Here is a 23240-nt window from a genome sequence, read left to right on the forward strand (position 1 = left end):
AACTCATAAGGGGACCCTAGAAAAAGTGGGTGTCACTTCTCAGGACAATCTGTGAAAGAGTGGGCTGCCAATAAATGTATTTGTTGGATATATCATATACATTATTAACCCCAAACATCAGGGCCTATCAAGAGGATAAATGGACAGACGTTAGAAACAACGGATTTGTTTATTAATACCAACCCACACCTCACAGGAGTGGCTGACTGTACTATCCCAAGCCTCATATAACCTGAACAACAGCACAGGTTTGATCTGGGTGGATCACCTGTCCCATGTCCCAGACCAGACCTGACCCTCCCTCCCTCTCTTGCTTCTGCTTATAGATGAGGACAATGATGCCCCTCCTTATGGAGTATGAGATGTTGCTGGCTAGAAGCATAGCATTGTACACTTTCAGTGGGTCTGAGCTCATCCAGTCCCACAGAGCTGAATACAACCCAACTGGTAAGCTGTCACTTCCCATAGTTTTATTTGTACCAAAGCCAGTCAGCTCCTCCAACATCACAGTGGTTGGTCCCAACTCTTCAGCTTCCCGTTGTCTAATGTCACCACCATTATTCTAAACACTGGTGCTCCACAAGGTTCGGCCTTCAGCACTCCCTGGATGGGCAGATTCAAGTTTGTAGATGTTATCACCATAGTGACCTGCATCTCAAACATCAATAAGAGTACAGGATGGACATTTTGAGCTTAGTGACATGGTGGAGGACAACAATCAATATCAGCAAAACAAAAGAGCTGGTCATTGTCTCCAAGACATCAGTGGTGTTCTTCATCATGATTCTGAGAGCTCCGTGTTTCTATGAGTGAGCGTCATCGAAAGCCTGCCCTGGTCAACCACGTAGATGCTGCAGCAAAGAAAACTCAGCAACGCCTTGACTTCCTCAGGAGGCTGCAGAAATCTGGAAAAAAATTATTTCAGAATTCATTCTGTGGTCTTTCCTGATTCATCAATAGGCATTCGCATCCATAATTGCAAATAAAGGAAACGCTGTACATATATAAAACCACAAGAAATCACTTTATTATAGAAAGGAAAACATGCTTAACAAAGTAGCAGGAGAGAAAACAAAGTAATATATCATCTGATCTGCATGCAGAATGCCAACAAACTTTCATAGACATTTTTCCCTCAATGAACTCTCACCCTCCCAAAGTACTTGTACATACCTTCAACTCAGTCCTGAGAGGATTTTTCTCCTCTTTCTCCCCCCATTCTCCCCTTTTCTCCCTCCTGCACAAAGGAATTACCCCTTTTTATACCCTTCAAAACCTCTTAACACTCGTACTTCCCCATGGTAACGCCGTACACTAATACTTTCCCATGCATTTGGTTCCCACACCAGCACAATAATCTCACCTTCCCCATTATCCACTGTTTGGCTTCAGACTTGCACTCCGGAACTTTCTCAAGACATTCCTGTGGACTCTCAGAACAATCCCACTCCAAGCGAACACCATTTTGTTTTCACAGACTTCCATTTCATTTTTGCACATACCAAGGAGGAATCGCATTTAACTCTTCCTTACACCCCACCCACTGATTCCTCATTGGTTGGTACTTTATACAAAAATTACAGTAAATAGAAGTTTTGGAGAACTATTTTAACTATTTAAACACTGGGATTATAATATGAATTCTGTATCAGCAATAAGCTCAACTAATATCCACTCTTTATTCCCCAGTCCCAGACTTTATTTGGAATAATGCAAACAGATCACAAACCCTTCATCCTGGCAGCGTTTCTCCCTATAGATGCTGCCTGGCCTGCAGTGTTCCACCAGCATTTTGTGTGTGTTGCTTGAATTTCCAGCATCAGCAGATTTCCTCGTGTTTGACAATTAATCACTAATACATTTCAATGTGTCATACCGGAGGACTGCTTCTTCTTGCAGAGCAGGTCTTTGTATGTTTTTTCACTGCACGACCAGACGGTGACCTTTACTCAGGTGACCTTTAATCTTGCCTTTGACAAGATTAATTCCAGGATGGCTATTCTCACCTGAGAGAGATGAAGTCTGTTATTAGAATCAGCTTTACAAAGATGTAAATGATTCTCATTTAGTTAACTTCTCCCTGTTTAAACAGACCAGATGATCTTTCCTCTGTACTGAAACCCAGTGAAGTGTCACCGTCTTCGTGTGCTACAATCTCCCCCTGGAGAATTTGGAATGTTCCCTCCTGACATGGGAGCTTTCTCTTCAGTGCGTTTCCTCCTCGAATCCTGCGGTACACCTGATCAACTTGGTCTTCAGTGATCCTTGGAATAAAGGTCTGTTAAGCTTGGGATAGTATAGTCAAGGTGTGGCTTGGTGTCCATAAATCAATCTGTTGTTTTAAAAGTCCATTCATCCTTTCGATAAGTCCTGATGTTTGGGGGGGAATAGGGTACATGATACAACCAATGAAAGCCTTAGGAATTGCCGTTAAAAGACCTGAATAGTTGTCCACAAGTATTTAAATCATTGCTACTCTGGCAGGGGTCCAATGTAATCAATCTGCCACACCTGGCATATGAAAAGTACAGCACAGGAACAAGCCCTTCAGTCTATCATTTAAACTGCCTGCTCCCATCAACCTGCACCCGGACCACAGCCCTCCATACCTCTACCACCCATGTACCTATCCAAACTTCTCTTAAGCATTGAAATCAAGCTCACATGCACTTGTGCTGCCAACTCGTTCCACACTCTCACCACCCACTGACTGAAGTAGTTTCCCCTCATGCACCCCTTAAACATCTCACCTTTCACCCTTAACCCATGACCTCTAGTTGCAGTCCCACCCAGCCTCAGTGGAAAAGCCCGTTGGCTTGCACTTACGCTATCTATACCCTTCATAATGTGTATCCCTATCAAATCTCCCCTCAATCTTCTAAACTCCAAGGAATATAGTCCTAATTTATTCAATCTTTCCTTATAACTCAGACCTGGTGCACTCTTTCAACCTTATTTACATCTTTCCTGTAGGTAGGTAATTGAAACTGCACACAACTCTCCTAATTAGGTCTCACCAATGTCTTATACAAATTCAACATCATCTCCCGTATCCTGTACTTGATACTTTGAATTTATGAAGGCCAATGAGCCAAAAGCTTTCTTTACAACCCTATCAACCCGTGATGCCACTTTCAATGAATTATAGACCTATATAAGTCCTACAGTTCACTGCGTATGACCTACCCAGATGGGTCCTACCGAAGTGAAACATGCCACTGCGAGCCATGATAGTCTTCCTTGCTGTCCACTACATCCCCATCCAGTTAACCATGTTATCCCCCAGATCACTCGTATAGATGACAAATATCAATGGACCCAGCACGGAGCCCCATTGTACCTCGTCACTTAGCTCCCTCCACTGTATCATGCATGCCCTTCTGCAGATGTCTAGCGTTTTATGTGCCCATTGCCCCATCTCACAGTATTCTGGGGCATTATTCTAAGTTTACTCCTGCTAACTGCTCCACTTTACTATTAAAGGTGGTAGACAGAGGGTGGATCTTCATGCTGGGCGCCTGCAAGAAACAGTAATCTCCTTTGATTGGTTTTCTTCCCAGATCTTGTTCCCGGAGTGGCTGACCCCCCACAAGGGCTTTCCTCCTATCTGCCAGTTCTCTGCTTCCACTCTGTCAACCACACAGACATCTCAATTGCCTCTGCTCTATCCAGGAGACTGTGTATATGTGCAGCTGATCTGCTTTATGCTACGAGGTGACTACTACCAGTTTAGTACCCTGGCTGGAAATGCCCTCTCCCCGTGGCTGCAAAACTTTCTGTGACTGGATTCAGCAGCAGCTCTCCACCCCTGGACACTGGTTTTCCAGCGACAGTAGCCGAGCCGGCTGTCAGCTTTCAGACATGTGCGGACAGGCAGGACAACAGCAGACAATGGAGACGTGTGTTTACTGAACTGGCAATAAAACAACGGCCATCCTCCAGCTGCTGTCCGACTTTGTGACTGGCCAACAGAACTGATATACTCCGAGGTTGCTGGCCTGATCACACCGTCTTTTAACAACTGTGTGATGGTATCTGAGACCTCCGGATGTCCTCCTCATATTCAGTACTGCTTGAGACAAACCATGGCACGAGGTTGCCGTGTTGTAAGAGACTCCCACTTCATTAATTGCATGAAAACACTTGCTTTTAAAATGCCAAGTGTGAACTTTCCCAAACTGGTCTACACTGTCTGTCCCCATAGTACATCCATTCCAATGATATGCTCAGATAATGGAGCTATCAGTACTCTGGCTTCCATCGGTAGTTGGTACCCAGGAACCATTCAGACCATTGTTGTCCGTGCTTCTCCTACCTTCCCTCTTCAACCCCCCTATTTGCAAGTGATACTGATCGGTGTCCACTTACATCTCAAGTCTGTGTCCAACAGAGTATTAACTTTTTGCACGGTCCCCAACCACAAAGTGATGGTTACATAACTAAGGTCTCGGGTCCCCTGGTGGGGAGGATTCATAATTCTGACAGTGTGGGGACACCAGGCTCCTGTGTGAAGTTAGCAGGGATGGGCAGGGGTTTGAGACATTGAATCAATCTTCCTGCCTCTGAGCTCCATCATTCTCTCCAACTTAGCCCAGCTAATGATCCTTCTTCCAGGGAGGGACACTTGGCTCAAATCTTCTCAGTTTTCAAGGCAGCAATCAATCATCATCATTCCAGTGCCAAAGAAGGTAACAGTAACCTGCCTTAACATCAGCCATTATGAAATGCTTTGAGCAAGCAGCTGGTCATGGAGCCTTTATTCCTGTTCCGTTAGACCCTTTCCAGTTTGCTGATCCGACAAATCGATCTACTGACGAAGCAATAGCCTCAACATTGCATCTGCCTATCCCAGCTGGAAAACGGGGTCTCATATACCCGACTGCTGTTTATAGTTCAATGTTGATCACCATCACACCCAGAAACTGGTGGGGAAACCGTCCTCACCTCCCTCTGCAACTGGATACTGGACTTCTTTACAGAAAGGCCACAGTCAGTCTGTGTGGACAGCAACATCTGTCATCGCATGAGCACTGGCACTCCCCAGGGCTGTGTGCTCAGCCCACGGGATTCAGCTCAGATCAAAGCATATTATCAAGAACTAAGATGAGATGGAGTATGGACAGGAGGTGGAGTGGCTGATGGACTGGTTTGAGAATAACAACCTAAGGCTGAACATGGAGAAGACAAAGGAAATCATTGTGGACTTCAGGAGCCATCCCCCTCTGCGAATACATGGCTCCTCTGTAGAGAGAGTGAAGTGCTCCAATTCCGTTGGAGTTCACATCATGAATGACCTCACCTGGTCCCTTAATATCACCTCCCTGAACAAGGCAGCACAGCAGCACCTCCACTTCCCAAGGAGACTGAGGAAAGCGAGGGTCACCCCACCCCTATCTAAACTGCATTTTACAAGAGCACCCTGACAGATTGCTTCTCCATCTGATATGGGAGTAGTTCAGCATTGGACGGAAAGCCCCTACGACCGATTGTGCGACCAGGTGAGATGATCAAAAGGGTCTCCCTACCAAGCATTGGGGACATTTATCAGGAGAGCTGTGTATGAAGGGTCCCACTCATCCATCCGGCATCCTCTTTGACTTTCATTCACCAGGCAGGAGACCCTGATACATAAAAACAAGAACGGGACGGATGATCAACAGTCTCTTCCCCATCGTTCCTGTATAAATACTGTCAATCCTTTGGTATAAGGAACAAATGCATAGACTGTTACCCATTTTCCGATATCTGATGGTCACACAGCTGTAAATGACAGAAGAGATGTCTTGGGAAAGACAAGCAACAGCGAGCGAGCTGTCTTTCACTTTCTCAGAAACGATGTATCTGTGAACACAATTAAGAATGACCTGCGGTTCCAGTTTCCACCAACAGATGTCTCCGCCCACTCACAGATGAAGGCAGCGTTAAGTTCCACTTTCCACCAACAGGAGGCGCCAGCACACAAAAGCGAGTAAATTCTCTCTCACGGCAATGAATTGTAAAGTTCGGACCCAATCAAACCTCCACCAATAATGCTGAATCAGTAACACATTACATACACACAACAGGGACTACAATTTCAGGAAATCTGGGGCAACATACAGACAAGGAACTCTGGGTCAAGCCGCATTTATGGAAGGAAAATAGTCCAGTTTATGCTCTGATACTTCATCAGGACGAGGAGAGAGCTAGAGAGATAAAGACAGACAAAGAGACAGATGCAGAAAGAGAGAAAGATAGGTGCCCAAAGAGTTGAGGAAAGAGAAACGGCATAAGTAGGCAGGTGGGAAATGAAAGCAGTTGGCATCTGGCGACGCACAGCCACACAGCAGAGACAGCAGTGTCTAAAACAGCAGAGCTGGATGCAGATATTTAGACTGCTGATGGCCACATACACTGAATGGTCGAGCACCGTCCCTCCCCGACCATTGGTGGATCAGAGTACTGAGTGGGGGCGCCAGCACAACAAACAGCAGGGCCCGGTGCTCCAGCTCCCTTCTTCTGCCCCATCCGCACCCCCCACCGCCTTCCACACCAGATTCAGATCAGCAGCGCCGTGCTCTACTGACCAAGACAAAAATCACCACCTAGCCATACATACCATCAGCAAAAAAAACTCTGCCTGCCTACCTGTCCCGGCCTCATCCGTCTGGCCCGGCAGCAGCAGCAGCTCAAGCTGAAGCTGCTGCTTGCTTCCTTCTTTCTCTCTCTCTCTCTCTCTCTCTCTCTCGCTTCCTTCTTTCTCTCTCTCTCTCTCGCTTCCTTCTTCCCTGCTCCAAAATCTCCATTCTGATGCGTCTGTCTGCCTGCGCTGTCATGACATTCTCTACCTGGTGCCACCCACCCCCGCCGGCCCAGCCCCAGCCATTACATTCAAGGCGCGAGGGATTTGGGGGGGGGGGGGGGGAGAGGGCAGCAACAGGGTACTACTGATCGTCTATCCTTAGCCATGATCACAGTGAATGGCGCTGCTGGCTAGAAGGGCCAAATAGCCTACTCCTGCACCTACTGTCTATCCTCCATTGTCTATGACCGACCGGCTCTCACATCTCTCAGTGGCTCAGAGCACCTGGGGGAGGGCTGGCGGACACTGACCACCGCTCGCTCCCTGGGCCTGGCCTGCCTGCCTGCCTGGCCTTAACCATTATCATGCAAAAGGATACAATCACAGAGGAGAGACAGCAACACTTCTTCATTGGGGAAGGGCAAATTATCAGGCTACAAGGCTACAATTTCTGCCTCGCCTCTGAATTGGGATGATCTTTCTGCAGGGAAATATATGTATGGACGTCTGCTCCATGCTTAGGGGTCTCTTGCAGGGCAGGCAGCAGGATGTTAGGGATAAATTTCTCCCAGAGAGAAATTTAGAATGTTCCCCCCTCCCCAGAGAGGAAGATAAAGAATGGTACCCTGGCTGACAAGTCAGCTGGAAGAAGGCAACACTGTGGGCCCAACGGCCGGCCTGCCTGTACTGTGCTCTACTACTCTGTGTTTCTAAGTTTCATCATTTTCCAAGGCCACTCACTCACTCAAACCTCTCACACTTAGGCGTACCGGCTCGGTGCCGTCTCCACCGTTGCCGCATCCGTCCACGTCGTCGTGCTTCACGCACGCAGGGAGCTCAGTCCTGTGTCCTGTCACGGCTAGCTGCCGCCACATTCCGCACCGCGGCCACGGCCGCTCCCATCCGTCCGCACTCGCAGCATTTACCTCGCCTGGCTGCTGGCTGCCGTTAGCGCTGGGGGGCCGGCTCCTCCTTTCTCTTCACATATTTCCTGTTTCACAACCAAGGCGATAATCAATACCCCTTTCATTCCACAGCGCCCGCCCGCACGCTCCACGACCGAGGGATGATGCCGGGCAAAAACGCACCTGCAGAGCAGAGCAGAGCAGTGGGGTACCAACCCCACCGTCAGTCCGCTACACAGATTTCCTCCTGCCACGCGTGCCCGCCCCCTTCCTCCCTCCCTCTCCCCCTCCCATTTCTACATGCAGGCACCCACCCCACTGGCTGCACAACCAGTCAGTCTGTCATGTAAGAGAGACCCTGCCCGCCTGCCTGCCTGCCACTGCTAAACAGTTTGCTGTGCATCAAAGTCAAGACGACTACGACAACAAGGGGACAAACTCAATTGGTACTCAGCCGGCAGCCTCTGCCAATGACGTAGGCCCTAACAGGCCCCGCCTCCCTCCCTGACCATTGGTGGATCACTGGCAGCTTTACATAGCCTCTGACAAGTCCGACTCACCACCGACCAGAGAGGCGACAGCTGTCCAGCACGACGATGGATTCCAGACCACCCGGGCCAGGGCTGCCAGCGGGGCAGGGCAGCAAGGTCTCTGCCAGGCCTCCTGCTTCAACCTAAACACCAGAGACTGGGCAGGATGCGGGCGACTCAAGGGCCGCGCCGGCATCGCTTCTCGGCCTTTTGGCTAAGATCAAGTGTAGTATCTGTTCTTATCAGTTTAATATCTGATACGTCCCCTATCTGGGGACCATATATTAAATTGATTTTTGGAACAGGGAGATGGAATAGGGGCTTGCTCCGTCCACTCCACGCATCGACCCGGTATTGCAGTGCCTCTGGGAACGGTGCACTTTCCCCCTGGGGAATTTCAAACTAACCAAGAAAAGAAAAATGACAAAAACTCAGCAGCAAAAGCAGCAGCAGCAGCAGCATAAACAAGCGTTCACATGGAGGAAGAGAGAGAAGACAGAGAGTGAGAGTGAGAGACAAGAGGGAGGGAGATGGGGAGAGTGAGGGGGGGGGGAGAGAGAGGAGAGAGCTGCTGGCTCTCCACACCCTCTGTGTGTCTGTGTCTCTTCCTCTCTACCTACAGCTCGCTCACTCGCGCAATGTGTAGCCAACTCAACAGCAGCACTGGCATTATATCTAGGCCGTCCGGCTAAGATCCAGTGCATCTCAGATCCCGGCTGTGAGCACATCGGGTAGGTGCTGCAGGCAAGGCGCTTCACCAGCTTCCTGAAGGATGCAATGCCTCTTGGCATTCCTGCAGCAAGCTGCTCTGCACATGATGCATTCTGATGCCTGGCCTGCTTGCTCGGCTTGGCTGCTGGCCGCACCAAGCTCAGCAGCAGAGTGCAGCGGGCTGAAAGGCCTTTTCTCTCCTGCGCACACTCCACTCTTCTTCTCAGCTGCTCCCTTACAAAGGAGCCAAGGACAGACGCGACCGACCGACCGACGACTGACATCGAGTCGCTCGCTCGGCTGCAATTTCACCATTTCTTTCAGTAGCCGGCCAGCCGGGCAGGCTCATTCAAATCGACACGGCCGACTGGGACAATCCATTCGAGCGAGCGAGGGAGGGAGGGATGGATGGGTGCCTGGCTACAGAGAACTGGGTGGGGGCGCCAGCACAACAAACAGCAGGGCCTGGTGCTCCTGCTCCCTTCTTCTGCCCCATCCGCACCCCCCGCACCCCCTCCGCCTTCCGCACCAGATTCAGCTCAGCAGCGCCGTGCTCTACTGACCAAGACAAAAATCACCACCTAGCCATACATACCATCAGCAAAAAAAACTCTGCCTGCCTACCTGTCCCGGCCTCATCCGTCTGGCCCGGCAGCAGCAGCAGCTCAAGCTGAAGCTGCTGCTTGCTTCCTTCTTTCTCTCTCTCTCCCCCTCTCTCACATCCTTCTTTCTCTCTCTCTCTCACTTCCTTCTTTATCTCTCTCTCTTCCTTCTTTATCTCTCTCTCTCTCTTCCTTCCTTCTCTCTCTCTCGCTCGCTTCCTTCTCTCTCTCTCTCTCGCTTTCTTCTTTCTCTCTCTCTCGCTTCCTTCTTTCTCTCTCTCTCTATCTCTCGCTTCCTTCTTTCTCTCTCTCTCTATCTCTCGCTTCCTTCTTTCTCTCTCTATCTCTCGCTTCCTTCTTTCTCTCTATCTCTCGCTTACTTCTTTCTCTCTATCTCTCGCTTCCTTCTTTCTCTCTCTCTCTCGCTTCCTTCTTTCTCTCTTTCTCGCTTCCTTCTTTCACTCCCTCTCTCCCTCCCTCCTTCCCTGCTCCAAAACCTCCATTGTGATGCGTCTGTCTGCCTGCCTGCTTGCGCTGTCATGACATTCTCTACCTTGTGCCACCCACCCCCGCCGGCCCAGCCCCAGCCATTACATTCAAGGCTCAAGGGATATGGGGGGAGAGGGCAGCAACGGGGTACTACTGATCGTCTATCCTTAATCATGATCACAGTGAATGGCGCTGCTGGCTAGAAGGGCCGAATAGCCTACTCCTGCACCTACTGTCTATCCTCCATTGTCTATGACCGACCGGCTCTCACATCTCTCAGTGGCTCAGAGCACCTGGGGGAGGGCTGGCGGACACTGACCACCGCTCGCTCCCTGGGCCTGGCCTGCCTGCCTGCCTGGCCTTAACCATTATCATGCAAAAGGATACAATCACAGAGGAGAGACAGCAACACTTCTTCATTGGGGAAGGGCAAATTATCAGGCTACAAGGCTACAATTTCCGCCTCGCTTCTGAATTGGGATGATCTTTCTGCAGGGAAATGTATGTATGGACGTCTGCTCCATGCTTAGGGGTCTCTTGCAGGGCAGGCAGCACGATGTTAGGGATAAATTTCTCCCAGAGAGAAATTTAGAATGTTCCCCCCTCCCCAGAGAGGAAGATAAAGAATGGTACCCTGGCTGACAAGTCAGCTGGAAGAAGGCAACACTGTGGGCCCAACGGCCGGCCTGCCTGCCTGTACTGTGCTCTACTACTCTGTGTTTCTAAGTTTCATCATTTTCCAAGGCCACTCACTCACTCAAACCTCTCACACTTAGGCGTACCGGCTCGGCGCCGTCTCCACCGTTGCCACGTCCGTCCACGTCGCCGTGCTTCACGCACGCAGGGAGCTCTGTCCTGTGTCCTGTCACGGCTAGCTGCCCCCACATTCCGCACCGCGGCCACGGCCGCCGGCCGCTCCCATCCGTCCGCACTCGCAGCATTTACCTCGCCTGGCTGCTGGCTGCCGTTAGCGCTGGGGGGCCGGCTCCTCCTTTCTCTTCACATATTTCCTGTTTCACAACCAAGGCGATAATCAATACCCCTTTCATTCCACATCGCACGCTCCATGACCGAGGGATGATGCCGGGCAAAAACGCACCTGCAGAGCAGAGCAGAGCAGTGGGGTACCAACCCCACCGTCAGTCCGCTACACAGATTTCCTCCTGCCACGCGTGCCCGCCCCTTCCTCCCTCCCTCTCCCCCTCCCATTTCTACATGCAGGCACCCACCCCACTGGCTGCACAACCAGTCAGTCTGTCATGTAAGAGAGACCCTGCCCGCCTGCCTGCCTGCCACTGCTAAACAGTTTGCTATGCATCAAGGTCAAGACGACGACGACAACAAGGGGACAAACTCAATTGGTAAAAAGAAGGTGGGTGGGGGGAGAGAAACTTCCCCATGATAACCTGTGCAGACGCAAAGTCTGCAACTCGGCCAGCTTCTCTCAGCCACTCAACAATTGGAATTGCACATCAAATAAAACAGCCACAGAGGTGCCAACGGCTGCAATTTCGCCTTCGCCTTGCAGAGCACACCCATTGTCTCCCCTCAGCCACACCTGTAGACGACATCCTCCTCTTCTCCCCATGCTTGCCAGGAGGCCTTTCTGACCGCCGACTTTGGCCACCCACGTCCACCACCGTCGCGCTGGTCTTGAGCCGCCGGCCGGCGCCGCGACCCACCCGCTTTCTCGCTTCCAGGGAGAGCACAGTCTCGGCAAGCAGACGGCTCGGCTGGATGGACGTGCCGGACGGGGCGCGCAAAGCCCAGAGGAGGCGCGCTCTCGCCGTCGAGTGCGGGGAGGGGACGGCCTTGCAGGGAGGGTAGAGTGGCCTGCTGCCACTCCCCCTGCAGACGGGACAGCATGACCAGCCTCCCAAGGCCAGGAGGAGAGACAGCAGGGCAAGTCAGGAAACTTCCCATCCCAGCCGACGGCCACACTGTCACACGCACGCGCAGAGCCGCCCGCTCCTGCTCTGTCCCAAAGCGGGCGGGGCGGGCCGCACGTCGGCTGTCTGTCCTGGGGCCACAGAGAGAACAGATCGTCCCTCGCTCGCACAGCGAGCTGCTGAGACTCAGCCGGCAGCCTCTGCCAATGACGTAAGCCCTAACAGGCCCCGCCTCCCTCCCCGACCATTGGTCCATCACTGGCAGCTTTACATAGCCTCTGACAAGTCCGACTCACCACCGACCAGAGAGGCGACAGCTGTCCAGCACGACGATGGATTCCAGACCACCCGGGCCAGGGCTGCCAGCGGGGCAGGGCAGCAAGGTCTCTGCCAGGCCTCCTGCTTCAACCTAAACACCAGAGACTGGGCAGGATGCGGGCGACTCAAGGGCCGCGCCGGCATCGCTTCTCGGCCTTTTGGCTAAGATCAAGTGTAGTATCTGTTCTTATCAGTTTAATATCTGATACGTCCCCTATCTGGGGACCATATATTAAATTGATTTTTGGAACAGGGAGATGGAATAGGGGCTTGCTCCGTCCACTCCACGCATCGACCCGGTATTGCAGTGCCTCTGGGAACGGTGCACTTTCCCCCTGGGGAATTTCAAACTAACCAAGAAAAGAAAAATGACAAAAACTCAGCAGCAAAAGCAGCAGCAGCAGCAGCATAAACAAGCGTTCACATGGAGGAAGAGAGAGAAGACAGAGAGTGAGAGTGAGAGACAAGAGGGAGGGAGATGGGGAGAGTGAGGGGGGGGGGGAGAGAGAGGAGAGAGCTGCTGGCTCTCCACACCCTCTGTGTGTCTGTGTCTCTTCCTCTCTACCTACAGCTCGCTCACTCGCGCAATGTGTAGCCAACTCAACAGCAGCACTGGCATTATATCTAGGCCGTCCGGCTAAGATCCAGTGCATCTCAGATCCCGGCTGTGAGCACATCGGGTAGGTGCTGCAGGCAAGGCGCTTCACCAGCTTCCTGAAGGATGCAATGCCTCTTGGCATTCCTGCAGCAAGCTGCTCTGCACATGATGCATTCTGATGCCTGGCCTGCTTGCTCGGCTTGGCTGCTGGCCGCACCAAGCTCAGCAGCAGAGTGCAGCGGGCTGAAAGGCCTTTTCTCTCCTGCGCACACTCCACTCTTCTTCTCAGCTGCTCCCTTACAAAGGAGCCAAGGACAGACGCGACCGACCGACCGACGACTGACATCGAGTCGCTCGCTCGGCTGCAATTTCACCATTTCTTTCAGTAGCCGGCCAGCCGGGCAGGCTCATTCAAATCGACACGGCCGACTGGGACAATCCATTCGAGCGAGCGAGGGAGGGAGGGATGGATGGGTGCCTGGCTACAGAGAACTGGGTGGGGGCGCCAGCACAACAAACAGCAGGGCCTGGTGCTCCTGCTCCCTTCTTCTGCCCCATCCGCACCCCCCGCACCCCCTCCGCCTTCCGCACCAGATTCAGCTCAGCAGCGCCGTGCTCTACTGACCAAGACAAAAATCACCACCTAGCCATACATACCATCAGCAAAAAAAACTCTGCCTGCCTACCTGTCCCGGCCTCATCCGTCTGGCCCGGCAGCAGCAGCAGCTCAAGCTGAAGCTGCTGCTTGCTTCCTTCTTTCTCTCTCTCTCCCCCTCTCTCACATCCTTCTTTCTCTCTCTCTCTCACTTCCTTCTTTATCTCTCTCTCTTCCTTCTTTATCTCTCTCTCTCTCTTCCTTCCTTCTCTCTCTCTCGCTCGCTTCCTTCTCTCTCTCTCTCTCGCTTTCTTCTTTCTCTCTCTCGCTTCCTTCTTTCTCTCTCTCTCTATCTCTCGCTTCCTTCTTTCTCTCTCTCTCTATCTCTCGCTTCCTTCTTTCTCTCTCTATCTCTCGCTTCCTTCTTTCTCTCTATCTCTCGCTTACTTCTTTCTCTCTATCTCTCGCTTCCTTCTTTCTCTCTCTCTCTCGCTTCCTTCCTTCTCTCTTTCTCGCTTCCTTCTTTCACTCCCTCTCTCCCTCCCTCCTTCCCTGCTCCAAAACCTCCATTGTGATGCGTCTGTCTGCCTGCCTGCTTGCGCTGTCATGACATTCTCTACCTTGTGCCACCCACCCCCGCCGGCCCAGCCCCAGCCATTACATTCAAGGCTCAAGGGATATGGGGGGAGAGGGCAGCAACGGGGTACTACTGATCGTCTATCCTTAACCATGATCACAGTGAATGGCGCTGCTGGCTAGAAGGGCCGAATAGCCTACTCCTGCACCTACTGTCTATCCTCCATTGTCTATGACCGACCGGCTCTCACATCTCTCAGTGGCTCAGAGCACCTGGGGGAGGGCTGGCGGACACTGACCACCGCTCGCTCCCTGGGCCTGGCCTGCCTGCCTGCCTGGCCTTAACCATTATCATGCAAAAGGATACAATCACAGAGGAGAGACAGCAACACTTCTTCATTGGGGAAGGGCAAATTATCAGGCTACAAGGCTACAATTTCCGCCTCGCTTCTGAATTGGGATGATCTTTCTGCAGGGAAATGTATGTATGGACGTCTGCTCCATGCTTAGGGGTCTCTTGCAGGGCAGGCAGCACGATGTTAGGGATAAATTTCTCCCAGAGAGAAATTTAGAATGTTCCCCCCTCCCCAGAGAGGAAGATAAAGAATGGTACCCTGGCTGACAAGTCAGCTGGAAGAAGGCAACACTGTGGGCCCAACGGCCGGCCTGCCTGCCTGTACTGTGCTCTACTACTCTGTGTTTCTAAGTTTCATCATTTTCCAAGGCCACTCACTCACTCAAACCTCTCACACTTAGGCGTACCGGCTCGGCGCCGTCTCCACCGTTGCCACGTCCGTCCACGTCGCCGTGCTTCACGCACGCAGGGAGCTCTGTCCTGTGTCCTGTCACGGCTAGCTGCCCCCACATTCCGCACCGCGGCCACGGCCGCCGGCCGCTCCCATCCGTCCGCACTCGCAGCATTTACCTCGCCTGGCTGCTGGCTGCCGTTAGCGCTGGGGGGCCGGCTCCTCCTTTCTCTTCACATATTTCCTGTTTCACAACCAAGGCGATAATCAATACCCCTTTCATTCCACATCGCACGCTCCATGACCGAGGGATGATGCCGGGCAAAAACGCACCTGCAGAGCAGAGCAGAGCAGTGGGGTACCAACCCCACCGTCAGTCCGCTACACAGATTTCCTCCTGCCACGCGTGCCCGCCCCTTCCTCCCTCCCTCTCCCCCTCCCATTTCTACATGCAGGCACCCACCCCACTGGCTGCACAACCAGTCAGTCTGTCATGTAAGAGAGACCCTGCCCGCCTGCCTGCCTGCCACTGCTAAACAGTTTGCTATGCATCAAGGTCAAGACGACGACGACAACAAGGGGACAAACTCAATTGGTAAAAAGAAGGTGGGTGGGGGGAGAGAAACTTCCCCATGATAACCTGTGCAGACGCAAAGTCTGCAACTCGGCCAGCTTCTCTCAGCCACTCAACAATTGGAATTGCACATCAAATAAAACAGCCACAGAGGTGCCAACGGCTGCAATTTCGCCTTCGCCTTGCAGAGCACACCCATTGTCTCCCCTCAGCCACACCTGTAGACGACATCCTCCTCTTCTCCCCATGCTTGCCAGGAGGCCTTTCTGACCGCCGACTTTGGCCACCCACGTCCACCACCGTCGCGCTGGTCTTGAGCCGCCGGCCGGCGCCGCGACCCACCCGCTTTCTCGCTTCCAGGGAGAGCACAGTCTCGGCAAGCAGACGGCTCGGCTGGATGGACGTGCCGGACGGGGCGCGCAAAGCCCAGAGGAGGCGCGCTCTCGCCGTCGAGTGCGGGGAGGGGACGGCCTTGCAGGGAGGGTAGAGTGGCCTGCTGCCACTCCCCCTGCAGACGGGACAGCATGACCAGCCTCCCAAGGCCAGGAGGAGAGACAGCAGGGCAAGTCAGGAAACTTCCCATCCCAGCCGACGGCCACACTGTCACACGCACGCGCAGAGCCGCCCGCTCCTGCTCTGTCCCAAAGCGGGCGGGGCGGGCCGCACGTCGGCTGTCTGTCCTGGGGCCACAGAGAGAACAGATCGTCCCTCGCTCGCACAGCGAGCTGCTGAGACTCAGCCGGCAGCCTCTGCCAATGACGTAAGCCCTAACAGGCCCCGCCTCCCTCCCCGACCATTGGTCCATCACTGGCAGCTTTACATAGCCTCTGACAAGTCCGACTCACCACCGACCAGAGAGGCGACAGCTGTCCAGCACGACGATGGATTCCAGACCACCCGGGCCAGGGCTGCCAGCGGGGCAGGGCAGCAAGGTCTCTGCCAGGCCTCCTGCTTCAACCTAAACACCAGAGACTGGGCAGGATGCGGGCGACTCAAGGGCCGCGCCGGCATCGCTTCTCGGCCTTTTGGCTAAGATCAAGTGTAGTATCTGTTCTTATCAGTTTAATATCTGATACGTCCCCTATCTGGGGACCATATATTAAATTGATTTTTGGAACAGGGAGATGGAATAGGGGCTTGCTCCGTCCACTCCACGCATCGACCCGGTATTGCAGTGCCTCTGGGAACGGTGCACTTTCCCCCTGGGGAATTTCAAACTAACCAAGAAAAGAAAAATGACAAAAACTCAGCAGCAAAAGCAGCAGCAGCAGCAGCATAAACAAGCGTTCACATGGAGGAAGAGAGAGAAGACAGAGAGTGAGAGTGAGAGACAAGAGGGAGGGAGATGGGGAGAGTGAGGGGGGGGGGGGAGAGAGAGGAGAGAGCTGCTGGCTCTCCACACCCTCTGTGTGTCTGTGTCTCTTCCTCTCTACCTACAGCTCGCTCACTCGCGCAATGTGTAGCCAACTCAACAGCAGCACTGGCATTATATCTAGGCCGTCCGGCTAAGATCCAGTGCATCTCAGATCCCGGCTGTGAGCACATCGGGTAGGTGCTGCAGGCAAGGCGCTTCACCAGCTTCCTGAAGGATGCAATGCCTCTTGGCATTCCTGCAGCAAGCTGCTCTGCACATGATGCATTCTGATGCCTGGCCTGCTTGCTCGGCTTGGCTGCTGGCCGCACCAAGCTCAGCAGCAGAGTGCAGCGGGCTGAAAGGCCTTTTCTCTCCTGCGCACACTCCACTCTTCTTCTCAGCTGCTCCCTTACAAAGGAGCCAAGGACAGACGCGACCGACCGACCGACGACTGACATCGAGTCGCTCGCTCGGCTGCAATTTCACCATTTCTTTCAGTAGCCGGCCAGCCGGGCAGGCTCATTCAAATCGACACGGCCGACTGGGACAATCCATTCGAGCGAGCGAGGGAGGGAGGGATGGATGGGTGCCTGGCTACAGAGAACTGGGTGGGGGCGCCAGCACAACAAACAGCAGGGCCTGGTGCTCCTGCTCCCTTCTTCTGCCCCATCCGCACCCCCCGCACCCCCTCCGCCTTCCGCACCAGATTCAGCTCAGCAGCGCCGTGCTCTACTGACCAAGACAAAAATCACCACCTAGCCATACATACCATCAGCAAAAAAAACTCTGCCTGCCTACCTGTCCCGGCCTCATCCGTCTGGCCCGGCAGCAGCAGCAGCTCAAGCTGAAGCTGCTGCTTGCTTCCTTCTTTCTCTCTCTCTCCCCCTCTCTCACATCCTTCTTTCTCTCTCTCTCTCACTTCCTTCTTTATCTCTCTCTCTTCCTTCTTTATCTCTCTCTCTCTCTTCCTTCCTTCTCTCTCTCTCGCTCGCTTCCTTCTCTCTCTCTCTCTCGCTTTCTTCTTTCTCTCTCTCTCGCTTCCTTCTTTCTCTCTCTCTCTATCTCTCGCTTCCTTCTTTCTCTCTCTCTCTATCTCTCGCTTCCTTCTTTCTCTCTCTATCTCTCGCTTCCTTCTTTCTCTCTATCTCTCGCTTACTTCTTTCTCTCTATCTCTCGCTTCCTTCTTTCTCTCTCTCTCTCGCTTCCTTCTTTCTCTCTTTCTCGCTTCCTTCTTTCACTCCCTCTCTCCCTCCCTCCTTCCCTGCTCCAAAACCTCCATTGTGATGCGTCTGTCTGCCTGCCTGCTTGCGCTGTCATGACATTCTCTACCTTGTGCCACCCACCCCCGCCGGCCCAGCCCCAGCCATTACATTCAAGGCTCAAGGGATATGGGGGGAGAGGGCAGCAACGGGGTACTACTGATCGTCTATCCTTAACCATGATCACAGTGAATGGCGCTGCTGGCTAGAAGGGCCGAATAGCCTACTCCTGCACCTACTGTCTATCCTCCATTGTCTATGACCGACCGGCTCTCACATCTCTCAGTGGCTCAGAGCACCTGGGGGAGGGCTGGCGGACACTGACCACCCGCTCGCTCCCTGGGCCTGGCCTGCCTGCCTGCCTGGCCTTAACCATTATCATGCAAAAGGATACAATCACAGAGGAGAGACAGCAACACTTCTTCATTGGGGAAGGGCAAATTATCAGGCTACAAGGCTACAATTTCCGCCTCGCTTCTGAATTGGGATGATCTTTCTGCAGGGAAATGTATGTATGGACGTCTGCTCCATGCTTAGGGGTCTCTTGCAGGGCAGGCAGCACGATGTTAGGGATAAATTTCTCCCAGAGAGAAATTTAGAATGTTCCCCCCTCCCCAGAGAGGAAGATAAAGAATGGTACCCTGGCTGACAAGTCAGCTGGAAGAAGGCAACACTGTGGGCCCAACGGCCGGCCTGCCTGCCTGTACTGTGCTCTACTACTCTGTGTTTCTAAGTTTCATCATTTTCCAAGGCCACTCACTCACTCAAACCTCTCACACTTAGGCGTACCGGCTCGGCGCCGTCTCCACCGTTGCCACGTCCGTCCACGTCGCCGTGCTTCACGCACGCAGGGAGCTCTGTCCTGTGTCCTGTCACGGCTAGCTGCCCCCACATTCCGCACCGCGGCCACGGCCGCCGGCCGCTCCCATCCGTCCGCACTCGCAGCATTTACCTCGCCTGGCTGCTGGCTGCCGTTAGCGCTGGGGGGCCGGCTCCTCCTTTCTCTTCACATATTTCCTGTTTCACAACCAAGGCGATAATCAATACCCCTTTCATTCCACATCGCACGCTCCATGACCGAGGGATGATGCCGGGCAAAAACGCACCTGCAGAGCAGAGCAGAGCAGTGGGGTACCAACCCCACCGTCAGTCCGCTACACAGATTTCCTCCTGCCACGCGTGCCCGCCCCTTCCTCCCTCCCTCTCCCCCTCCCATTTCTACATGCAGGCACCCACCCCACTGGCTGCACAACCAGTCAGTCTGTCATGTAAGAGAGACCCTGCCCGCCTGCCTGCCTGCCACTGCTAAACAGTTTGCTATGCATCAAGGTCAAGACGACGACGACAACAAGGGGACAAACTCAATTGGTAAAAAGAAGGTGGGTGGGGGGAGAGAAACTTCCCCATGATAACCTGTGCAGACGCAAAGTCTGCAACTCGGCCAGCTTCTCTCAGCCACTCAACAATTGGAATTGCACATCAAATAAAACAGCCACAGAGGTGCCAACGGCTGCAATTTCGCCTTCGCCTTGCAGAGCACACCCATTGTCTCCCCTCAGCCACACCTGTAGACGACATCCTCCTCTTCTCCCCATGCTTGCCAGGAGGCCTTTCTGACCGCCGACTTTGGCCACCCACGTCCACCACCGTCGCGCTGGTCTTGAGCCGCCGGCCGGCGCCGCGACCCACCCGCTTTCTCGCTTCCAGGGAGAGCACAGTCTCGGCAAGCAGACGGCTCGGCTGGATGGACGTGCCGGACGGGGCGCGCAAAGCCCAGAGGAGGCGCGCTCTCGCCGTCGAGTGCGGGGAGGGGACGGCCTTGCAGGGAGGGTAGAGTGGCCTGCTGCCACTCCCCCTGCAGACGGGACAGCATGACCAGCCTCCCAAGGCCAGGAGGAGAGACAGCAGGGCAAGTCAGGAAACTTCCCATCCCAGCCGACGGCCACACTGTCACACGCACGCGCAGAGCCGCCCGCTCCTGCTCTGTCCCAAAGCGGGCGGGGCGGGCCGCACGTCGGCTGTCTGTCCTGGGGCCACAGAGAGAACAGATCGTCCCTCGCTCGCACAGCGAGCTGCTGAGACTCAGCCGGCAGCCTCTGCCAATGACGTAAGCCCTAACAGGCCCCGCCTCCCTCCCCGACCATTGGTCCATCACTGGCAGCTTTACATAGCCTCTGACAAGTCCGACTCACCACCGACCAGAGAGGCGACAGCTGTCCAGCACGACGATGGATTCCAGACCACCCGGGCCAGGGCTGCCAGCGGGGCAGGGCAGCAAGGTCTCTGCCAGGCCTCCTGCTTCAACCTAAACACCAGAGACTGGGCAGGATGCGGGCGACTCAAGGGCCGCGCCGGCATCGCTTCTCGGCCTTTTGGCTAAGATCAAGTGTAGTATCTGTTCTTATCAGTTTAATATCTGATACGTCCCCTATCTGGGGACCATATATTAAATTGATTTTTGGAACAGGGAGATGGAATAGGGGCTTGCTCCGTCCACTCCACGCATCGACCCGGTATTGCAGTGCCTCTGGGAACGGTGCACTTTCCCCCTGGGGAATTTCAAACTAACCAAGAAAAGAAAAATGACAAAAACTCAGCAGCAAAAGCAGCAGCAGCAGCAGCATAAACAAGCGTTCACATGGAGGAAGAGAGAGAAGACAGAGAGTGAGAGTGAGAGACAAGAGGGAGGGAGATGGGGAGAGTGAGGGGGGGGGGGAGAGAGAGGAGAGAGCTGCTGGCTCTCCACACCCTCTGTGTGTCTGTGTCTCTTCCTCTCTACCTACAGCTCGCTCACTCGCGCAATGTGTAGCCAACTCAACAGCAGCACTGGCATTATATCTAGGCCGTCCGGCTAAGATCCAGTGCATCTCAGATCCCGGCTGTGAGCACATCGGGTAGGTGCTGCAGGCAAGGCGCTTCACCAGCTTCCTGAAGGATGCAATGCCTCTTGGCATTCCTGCAGCAAGCTGCTCTGCACATGATGCATTCTGATGCCTGGCCTGCTTGCTCGGCTTGGCTGCTGGCCGCACCAAGCTCAGCAGCAGAGTGCAGCGGGCTGAAAGGCCTTTTCTCTCCTGCGCACACTCCACTCTTCTTCTCAGCTGCTCCCTTACAAAGGAGCCAAGGACAGACGCGACCGACCGACCGACGACTGACATCGAGTCGCTCGCTCGGCTGCAATTTCACCATTTCTTTCAGTAGCCGGCCAGCCGGGCAGGCTCATTCAAATCGACACGGCCGACTGGGACAATCCATTCGAGCGAGCGAGGGAGGGAGGGATGGATGGGTGCCTGGCTACAGAGAACTGGGTGGGGGCGCCAGCACAACAAACAGCAGGGCCTGGTGCTCCTGCTCCCTTCTTCTGCCCCATCCGCACCCCCCGCACCCCCTCCGCCTTCCGCACCAGATTCAGCTCAGCAGCGCCGTGCTCTACTGACCAAGACAAAAATCACCACCTAGCCATACATACCATCAGCAAAAAAAACTCTGCCTGCCTACCTGTCCCGGCCTCATCCGTCTGGCCCGGCAGCAGCAGCAGCTCAAGCTGAAGCTGCTGCTTGCTTCCTTCTTTCTCTCTCTCTCCCCCTCTCTCACATCCTTCTTTCTCTCTCTCTCTCACTTCCTTCTTTATCTCTCTCTCTTCCTTCTTTATCTCTCTCTCTCTCTTCCTTCCTTCTCTCTCTCTCGCTCGCTTCCTTCTCTCTCTCTCTCTCGCTTTCTTCTTTCTCTCTCTCTCGCTTCCTTCTTTCTCTCTCTCTCTATCTCTCGCTTCCTTCTTTCTCTCTCTCTCTATCTCTCGCTTCCTTCTTTCTCTCTCTATCTCTCGCTTCCTTCTTTCTCTCTATCTCTCGCTTACTTCTTTCTCTCTATCTCTCGCTTCCTTCTTTCTCTCTCTCTCTCGCTTCCTTCTTTCTCTCTTTCTCGCTTCCTTCTTTCACTCCCTCTCTCCCTCCCTCCTTCCCTGCTCCAAAACCTCCATTGTGATGCGTCTGTCTGCCTGCCTGCTTGCGCTGTCATGACATTCTCTACCTTGTGCCACCCACCCCCCGCCGGCCCAGCCCCAGCCATTACATTCAAGGCTCAAGGGATATGGGGGGAGAGGGCAGCAACGGGGTACTACTGATCGTCTATCCTTAATCATGATCACAGTGAATGGCGCTGCTGGCTAGAAGGGCCGAATAGCCTACTCCTGCACCTACTGTCTATCCTCCATTGTCTATGACCGACCGGCTCTCACATCTCTCAGTGGCTCAGAGCACCTGGGGGAGGGCTGGCGGACACTGACCACCGCTCGCTCCCTGGGCCTGGCCTGCCTGCCTGCCTGGCCTTAACCATTATCATGCAAAAGGATACAATCACAGAGGAGAGACAGCAACACTTCTTCATTGGGGAAGGGCAAATTATCAGGCTACAAGGCTACAATTTCCGCCTCGCTTCTGAATTGGGATGATCTTTCTGCAGGGAAATGTATGTATGGACGTCTGCTCCATGCTTAGGGGTCTCTTGCAGGGCAGGCAGCACGATGTTAGGGATAAATTTCTCCCAGAGAGAAATTTAGAATGTTCCCCCCTCCCCAGAGAGGAAGATAAAGAATGGTACCCTGGCTGACAAGTCAGCTGGAAGAAGGCAAACACTGTGGGCCCAACGGCCGGCCTGCCTGCCTGTACTGTGCTCTACTACTCTGTGTTTCTAAGTTTCATCATTTTCCAAGGCCACTCACTCACTCAAACCTCTCACACTTAGGCGTACCGGCTCGGCGCCGTCTCCACCGTTGCCACGTCCGTCCACGTCGCCGTGCTTCACGCACGCAGGGAGCTCTGTCCTGTGTCCTGTCACGGCTAGCTGCCCCCACATTCCGCACCGCGGCCACGGCCGCCGGCCGCTCCCATCCGTCCGCACTCGCAGCATTTACCTCGCCTGGCTGCTGGCTGCCGTTAGCGCTGGGGGGGCCGGCTCCTCCTTTCTCTTCACATATTTCCTGTTTCACAACCAAGGCGATAATCAATACCCCTTTCATTCCACATCGCACGCTCCATGACCGAGGGATGATGCCGGGCAAAAACGCACCTGCAGAGCAGAGCAGAGCAGTGGGGTACCAACCCCACCGTCAGTCCGCTACACAGATTTCCTCCTGCCACGCGTGCCCGCCCCTTCCTCCCTCCCTCTCCCCCTCCCATTTCTACATGCAGGCACCCACCCCACTGGCTGCACAACCAGTCAGTCTGTCATGTAAGAGAGACCCTGCCCGCCTGCCTGCCTGCCACTGCTAAACAGTTTGCTATGCATCAAGGTCAAGACGACGACGACAACAAG

At 53.9% G+C, this 23240-nt stretch overlaps 1 long non-coding RNA gene and 4 other non-coding genes across 6 annotated transcripts; 4 read left to right on the forward strand and 1 right to left on the reverse strand.

Moving 5' to 3' along the window:
• Positions 1-150: 150 nt before the first annotated feature.
• LOC140719468 (uncharacterized) lies at positions 151-22865 on the reverse strand. Of its 2 annotated transcripts, none has more exons than XR_012096913.1 (6): positions 22677-22865; positions 18717-18944; positions 14757-14984; positions 10801-11028; positions 7552-7772; positions 151-905 (listed from the first exon to the last, which is right to left on the reverse strand). It is a non-coding gene; the product is annotated as an uncharacterized lncRNA (long non-coding RNA). The 2 variants fall into 2 exon arrangements; XR_012096914.1 differs by lacking the exon at positions 22677-22865 and adding an exon at positions 19493-19877.
• LOC140719530 (U2 spliceosomal RNA) lies at positions 8411-8601 on the forward strand. The gene has a single exon (XR_012096945.1). It is a non-coding gene; the product is annotated as a U2 spliceosomal RNA (small nuclear RNA).
• On the forward strand, positions 12368-12558 carry LOC140719531 (U2 spliceosomal RNA). The gene has a single exon (XR_012096946.1). It is a non-coding gene; the product is annotated as a U2 spliceosomal RNA (small nuclear RNA).
• On the forward strand, positions 16324-16514 carry LOC140719500 (U2 spliceosomal RNA). The gene has a single exon (XR_012096918.1). It is a non-coding gene; the product is annotated as a U2 spliceosomal RNA (small nuclear RNA).
• Positions 20284-20474, forward strand: LOC140719501 (U2 spliceosomal RNA). The gene has a single exon (XR_012096919.1). It is a non-coding gene; the product is annotated as a U2 spliceosomal RNA (small nuclear RNA).
• Positions 22866-23240: the final 375 nt, after the last annotated feature.

This window comes from Hemitrygon akajei, chromosome 31 (assembly GCF_048418815.1).
Source record: "Hemitrygon akajei chromosome 31, sHemAka1.3, whole genome shotgun sequence".
In the NCBI taxonomy this organism is placed as follows: domain Eukaryota; kingdom Metazoa; phylum Chordata; class Chondrichthyes; order Myliobatiformes; family Dasyatidae; genus Hemitrygon; species Hemitrygon akajei.